Source organism: Carya illinoinensis, chromosome 2, assembly GCF_018687715.1.
Source record: "Carya illinoinensis cultivar Pawnee chromosome 2, C.illinoinensisPawnee_v1, whole genome shotgun sequence".
Lineage (NCBI taxonomy): Eukaryota > Viridiplantae > Streptophyta > Magnoliopsida > Fagales > Juglandaceae > Carya > Carya illinoinensis.
In genome coordinates, this window is record NC_056753.1 from 1,539,376 (window position 1) to 1,547,188 (window position 7,813).

At 34.2% G+C, this 7,813-nt stretch overlaps 1 pseudogene; it reads right to left on the reverse strand.

The window, feature by feature from the left end:
- Positions 1 to 4,066: 4,066 nt before the first annotated feature.
- LOC122301592 lies at positions 4,067 to 5,405 on the reverse strand (annotated as a pseudogene).
- Between the last annotated feature and the right edge of the window lie 2,408 nt (positions 5,406 to 7,813).

The following is a 7,813-nucleotide window of genomic DNA, read 5'->3' on the forward strand; positions in this document are numbered from 1 at the left end:
ACCACAGATTTGGCTTGGAACAATGAATAAGAATGTGGAGGAAATATACGATGTCGCTAACAAATTTAAGTAACCACACCACCTAACACCCACTTGATAAAATAGGAAAAAAAAAATCCCAGTTATTATTTAAGTATACAACATCAATAAACCAAAAATCTCACAAAACACAGATCAAATAAACATAAAATCTTAGATCCAGTCAACACAAATTAGTTATCTAATCCACTAGATTTTCATCATCATGATAGGTATTCAGAAATTGGTATAAAGTTCCACACTATGTAAAATTGTCAATCTTAAAACTTTTTTTTTTTTTTCAAAGTAGTAAATTCACTTAATCTCATACAATAAATTAACGAAACCTTCAACTAGAAGAGTACCAAGAAATTCTAGTATATCAACTCTAAAATTGAGGTCGTCATGATGCTCCTCTCGACCATGGTGCGTCCATAATAGAGCATGATTGTCATACGAATTCTCAAAACTGAAATCAGAATCTTGATCTTTCATCTCACGATCACCAATATCCTACGCTGTTAGACATCGTGTTAACTCTACAACCTGTCAATATAAATCATCAATCATCATATCTTATTTTAAAAATTAAAAAAGTTGAATTATTTATTATATTTTATTTGAAAATTTAGAAAAGTTACAATATTTATATGAGATGAGATATCTCATCCACCAAACCAAACTTGGAAAATGATCCACTTACCTAAAGGTGGGGGCCAATTTTATAAGAAAAATTATATTTACGATCACATACACTATACACCAATATGTGATTTGTCATTTTCGTCTTTTTATTTAAACATACATATATTGATGTATAAATATATGTATTTAAATAAAATAATAAAAATGACAAATCATATGTTGATGTGTGGTGTGGAGATGCTACATAGCATTTCTCATTTATGATATTAAAATTTATCTTTAATCGTTAGTGACATGGTTGCATTGATTATTTAAAAATAAATTATAAAAAATTGTAAATGTATTATTATCCTAATTCTTTTGCGTAGGATCGATGAAAATTTGCTACAACTTTTTAGTGGATTTTTAATAAGGTTTGGATCTAAAAATTTGTGATGTGTTTTTTTAATCTCACCTGACTTGTTAATTAAGATTTATTATATATTGTATTAAAAATTTGTACACTACCGTTGCATTATATTCTTAATTTTCATATAAATAAAATGCTACGTCTCGAATCATATAAATTTCATGTCATGTGCGATTTATTTTATTTTATAACTTCCACATTTGATTTTTCTGGAAGTTCATTAGCCATCAACATAAATTTTTACCACACATCCTACATCATTGCCAAACCAATGCATGTGTGCAAATTTGTGCACTCACTAATATTAACACATCATCTATCATGGTAACTTTAGGAATTAACAGTATACTATAAAGATATACATGTCCATTTTTCTATAAAAAGAGACACAACATTAACATCAATACCAGTATATCCATTTACTGACTTAGAGTCACTTTCCAAACTTGCTCTTTGTATTAATCGTTTCACCAGTCGCTAGTATCATTGCTGACTTCATAGGTTGGTCTGCCTTTCAAAATCTCGTGTAATCCAATTTCTCAACCTTATTCCTGATATCACCTTGATGAATTTTTACCGTAAAAATGAATAGTACCTCACTAAATAAGTTCTCAGGAAAGATTGGAGGGTCACAATAGTCTCGCTTAAATTCAATCTCTTAGACAGAACCTCCTTAGACAATACATATCCATACTACCATACCAAAGCTCTACTTCTACCAAAAGAACCTAGCTCTGATACCACTTTTTGAGAATTTAGATTTTCCAAATTCACCCCCTAAGATCTGCCCCTTGCAGGAATATAAAAAAAAATAGAAAAATAGATTTTATATGGAAAACTCTCAAAATAGGAGAAAAACCATCAGACCTAGATAAGAAAATTTACTATGTAAAAAATTATTACAATCATAATTTTTTTCCTCACCTCAAAAACACCTACAAAACTTCCCCATTGCAAAATTTTAATTCAAACCTCTTCTCATTTTATAAAAAAGGCCAATAGAAAATTTTAATTAAAGTCAAACGTTACTGAATAAGATTTTTGACTGATGCACTTTATTGAGGAGGCTAAACCCCTTTTTATAGGCGTTGAACTTTTGCTCCTCCTTCATTCCAACCCATATGGGACTAATAAAAAAAAAGTAGAAAACCCAACATATATACATGTATATATGTATATATGTATGTTAAAGAGTCCAAAATGTCATCTATATTCGTTTAGGATCATGATACTTTGCATGTGACCATTGGGCATTATTATTTTTTAATAATTTTTAAACATTTAAAAAAATTACACAAATTCATAATAATAACTTTTTTAAATATTTTAAAAATAAAATAAAATACACTTGCAGCCAAATCCAAGGGAGCAAACTTAAGTCGCAAAGTAGCATAGTCAAATCCAAGGGAGCAAACCAAAGTAGCATTTTCCATTCCTTTATGTCTACGGTGGCTATCCTAGGAGTGCTACCCGCACCATACGGTACGGGGTAGCCCCCTCCCCGCACCCCGCCCCGCATGGTGCGGGGGTGGGGTTTTCCTCCCCGCCACCCGCCCCTGCATCCCCAGGGCGGGGTGCGGGGCAGATACCTAATCCGCTCTGCCTTATTTTCACTTCAAATATTAATTATATTTTATTATTTTAAAAAATTATTTCTAGATCTAAAAGTGATAAAAAAATATATTTTTATATCTAAATTGTAAATTTAAATTTTGTAAATATGACTATAATTTAAAAATTATGTAATTTTTAAATTTGCTAATGCATATCTTGAGTAAGTTGTAGTGTAGTAGTTTTTAAACCATATAATTTTTAAATTTACTAATGCATAATTTGTGAACAAGTCTAACAAATTATAATATATATATTTATATATACACAATTTGTAAAATATAAATATATATTTATATATATAAACATATATTTATGTTTTTGTATATATAAATATTTATGTTTATATATATATATAATATATATATAGGTGAGGGCGAGGCGAGGGAAATGCGGGGTGGGATTGGGCCCTCCCCGCCCCTTGCCCCCGCTAGGGGGACTAGATGCGGGGCAGTATATCCCGTCCCGTTGCGCGGGGGTGGGGCGGGGTAGCGGGATGCGGGGCCCGCTGCCCACCCCTAATCCTAGCCTAAAGGGTCCTATAATCGAGGGATCGACCAACCACTTGGAAATGAATCGAATGTCCAAACCACTCTTTATTAATGATGGAACACAATTATTACCAACCAACGCAAGTCGCAGATCAGGGTGAGGCTTAGAAACAGTATATATACCTCATCACGTGAAATGCAACTATAGCTAAATCCAATTCTTAAAACAATCAAAACAAAATACATTTCCACGATATAATTTCTAAATGCAAAAATCTTTCATAAACAACCTTCTTTTGTTTTGTTTTGATTTTATCTTTTAAATCGAATGGTAAGAAAATTGAATTTTTGCGACTAATTTATTACAACGAAAAGATTATTAACAATTAAAATATTTTTATTACAATAAATTGATCACAAAAATCTATATTTTTTTATAGTTATACGTAAGCAATGTGGAGTAGAGAAGTCTTAGAATATTAGTATTTTTTATTTTAATGGCATGAATTATCATTTTCTTTGTATATATCCTTCATAATTAAACTTTTGCCTATATTATTTTAAATAGAATTTATATACGGATTATAGAAAATTCTCATGGTCCCAAGTCAAGGCCCATCCACACTTACTACTCTACCAGGCTTAGTTAGTAGTTACCCGCAAATACGTTTCCGTTTTTAATTCCTAGTATTATAATGTATCATAGTAGAGGGAGGGCCCGAAGCTTTCCGGACACCAAGATGGACCGGTTGCCGGATTTGTACACATCGGATTTATAACGGGAAAGGAAGGGTCGGAAAAGAAACACCAACGTGGTAAAATAATTTTACGATTGATAAAAAATTCACAATAAAAACCCATATTAATCGATGGTTGTAATTTCTAGCTGAAGTTAATTAGATGTGACAACATCCATGAATTCTGAATCATTTCCCATAGCCTCCAACGTCTCCAGCGAGAGGCAAGCTTCGATGTCAATGCCTCCTTCTGCCATAGGAAAAACTGTAATCTTTCTATGAGTTCTGTTCGCAGCACCGTTTCGCACTGCCACCGGTCTTCCCCATCCGAAGTCATTACCATACACATTGAACCGCGGCGAGCTGCTCGTCGACGATGCATTACGGACCACGCTACCCGCTGTAAATAACCTAGGGCTTTCCACCCATGACTCCAAAAAGCTCCTAGCTTTTTCATTTGTGTGCAAAGCAACCATCTTGTTCATTTCCCAAGCTGCATGACCAAGTCCACCTTCAAGTAGATCACCTGCTTTGACGGTCACGGTCCCTCCATACACTGCATTTCCGAAATAATTTTCAGGCAATGGTGGATGCAATCTTGTTCTAGCTCCTATTAGCAAGTTGAAATAGACTTTTTGATTTGGGTCGAGGTTTTGGGTACGAATTACAGACCGCCAACAATGAGTTAAGATTGCTTGTAGAGAGGATACCCGATTGGTCATGCCAATCTCAGCATTGGCCTTTGTTTTCAGTTCTGCACTCTTTTCTTTTGTGAAATGAAAAATTCTTTCTTTCAGCGATAACGGAGTGAAACTATCAGAGAGCTTTTGGGGTGGAATCCGGATTGGACAGTCGGTACCATCAAGGAACCAACGTTTGAGAGCTGGAGGTTTGGATATTTCATTTACCCCTGGAGATTTCGGACCAAGAATTGAAGAAATGCCAAAAGGACGTGCCGTCAGCAACTGCATGGTTAAGGGTGCAAACGATGAAGATGCCATCAACAAGCTCAGTGACTTGCACTCCGAGTAAGGGCTTAGAAGTGCCCTCACAGTTTAGCACTCCGTTGAGTGGGAAAAAGGAGTGGACAAGTCGATCGGGAACGTAGATAGGCTCTAGGATGTCGGCAATTGTAACAACACCATTGGCTATGGCTTGTACAAACTGTGCTCCAGCGTTGTCGCAATCGATAAAATAGGAGGTGGTGTTGTCCTCGTTTTGGATGGAGACAAGGCGGCCGGCGAGGGGATTGAAGAAGTCCAGCGTGCGGGAAAGGGAGGTTCTGAGGTGTTGGATTATTGAGCTTTCTGATGAGTACTCTCTGATCTCTTGTGTGGTTTTGGGTTTGGGAAAAAGGAGACCCTTCTGGATGGGTCCTAGTAGAAGAAGTGGGAGATCCCACGGAGTCAACTCAATTCGCTGATCATGAGTTGAGCACTCCTTGTGACTCGCCGCTTTGACTGAGCTCGTTGAGATGAGTTGAATGTCCGCCATGTCAGTTTCGCCACAACTGCTCGCTATTCTCCGTGTGCCTGCGTGTTTTGCCGAACTTCAATGGTTGGAGTTAATTATTGCCTATATAAAACAAAGGAAAAACGAAAATGCTATTCAGGAAGAAAGGTTCTTCATCCTTCGTGCATTTATGCACACCTTTTCGATCTGTGTCACTATGTTTATCTCCATTGTCACCGCTTTGGTTAATCAAAATAAAAAATCTAACTTCATTTTAATTTATCATTATAATTTTTTTAAATTTTTATATAAAAATAATAAATAATTTAATTTTTTTAAATCTTAATATAAAATTAATATTAAAAAATTATATTATAATAATATTTTATTTATTACTATTCAAAACACCTCATCTCATCTGTATAACCAAACAAATAAAGCATCTTTTATCGGCTGGCAAATTAATAATTTAGGGACGCCTGGGTAGGTATGGACATGAATGATATGCAATGAAAACTAAGCGTAAATATTGACAGATGAAAGAAAAAAGCTAAATAAAAAATTATAAAATTAATATATTATTTGAATATTATTTTATTTTAAAATTTGAAGAAGTTATATTATTTTTTGTATTTTATTTAGAAGTTGTGAAAAATTGTAATAATTAGATTAAAAAATTAAAAATTTGAAATTGAAAAGTCATTGCAAGGAATTCGGCCTTTTGTTGCAATTTTTATGGTGTTGCAAATAAATTCGCTACCAAAGGAGATTAAGTACAACAAGCTTCTAATTCGCTGCAGCTTCTAACATCAACTTTTTTGAAAATTCTTTTGCAGCAATTGTAACTCCTAATGTGACAGAAAAATGCACTGCAAAAAGTGAAAAACTTGTTGCAACGTTTACTATCGCTGTAATTGCGTTTAAATGATAGATGATGGCGCGTCAAAACGCCCGAAAATAAGAATTCCCCCTTCGATTTTACCCCGTACACTTCCAAATGCAGACTTCTTCCCCAACTTCTTCTTCCCCATTTTCTCTCCATGTACTCGCACATTAAGCAAAACTCACTAAAAAATGTTGCTACACGATTGTCCTCTTCCACCGAAAACCACCACTAATAGCAATGCCCCCATTGATTTGGCGCCCGCAGAAGGTATTGTGCTACATTTCCTCTTAGCGCGATAAATACCAATTTCCTGTGAGAAGTAGACGGTAGCAATCTTTTTCAGTTCAAAATCAAGCTTGAAGACATTTCCTAAGCCGCTAGTCGACATCAAGTAAGACCCTTTTCTTTTTTTATTGCAAACAGTTTTCCAACTAGCCTCCTTGCTGTCCTCTCCTCCACTCAATTGTAGTCGATTAACATTGGTAAGATACTCTGTTTTTTTTTTTTTTTTCTTCTTAATGAAATCATTTAGGTCAAGTAGAAATTAGTATTTATTTTTAACATTTTACTCAAGTTGTTTGGCTAAAGTAGTTAACCAATATTGTTGTTGAAACATGGGTGGTTTTCTCTTTCAATTTCCCCATAAGTTGCCTATGTGTTTGTGTATGTATCGTGTAACTGTAACCATATAATGTAAATTAAAAAAATCACAATAATTATATTAGATTGACTAATAAAAGATCTAGATTCTTCTTCAACTTTTTCATTGATTTTGTGGTGTTCAATAATATGTAGACTAGACAGGGAGTTACCATACAAGTGACTGGAAATGCTTCCATTTGGTATGTATTCATAAATGAGAAACTGCTGATTGTTTTCCTGGCAATAGCCCAACAGAGTCATAACTTCCAACTTGAGAAACTTGCTTCAAATCTGGAGTGCGGCAAACAAGAAAAACTGCTTGTTCTATTTGAAATGACTGAATGTCTTGAGAAAATTGGAAAGAAATATTCATCATCTAACCAATTAATCTGGGAGGACTTTTTTGAGTTTACAATGAGTTATATAATTAAATGCTATATTTTGAAGCAAGGAAGGAACTGGATATATCATGGTGAAGCAAAATTAAAGATTATCGCTCTATGTATACGACATGGGTTTTCTGTAATGCTAAAACTAGGGTGAATGAATCTATCGAATATGGAAAACCAAAAATGCTATATTTTTGTGCGTGTAAGTGATGGTGGGTGTAAGTAATAGTGAGTGACTTTATTTTCTGACTTGAGGTAAAATGTGAATGAATTTCAAAAGTTTGAGATGGAGAGCAAGATATCTTTGAGATGCTTGTGTTGGGTTAGCATGTTTAGTTTAAGTGGGGTCATTGTGTTGACAAGGGACTATAAATAAGACTAAACCAACTTCTATAACATATTTGATCAAATATGTTCATGCACTTATTTAGTTCATGATGTGTGTTCACTTGTAATGCTTGACTAAAGAATATGTTGCCTTTTTTTTTTACATATGCAGTGGGTGGTAACTAACATTAGACCAACAAACTCTC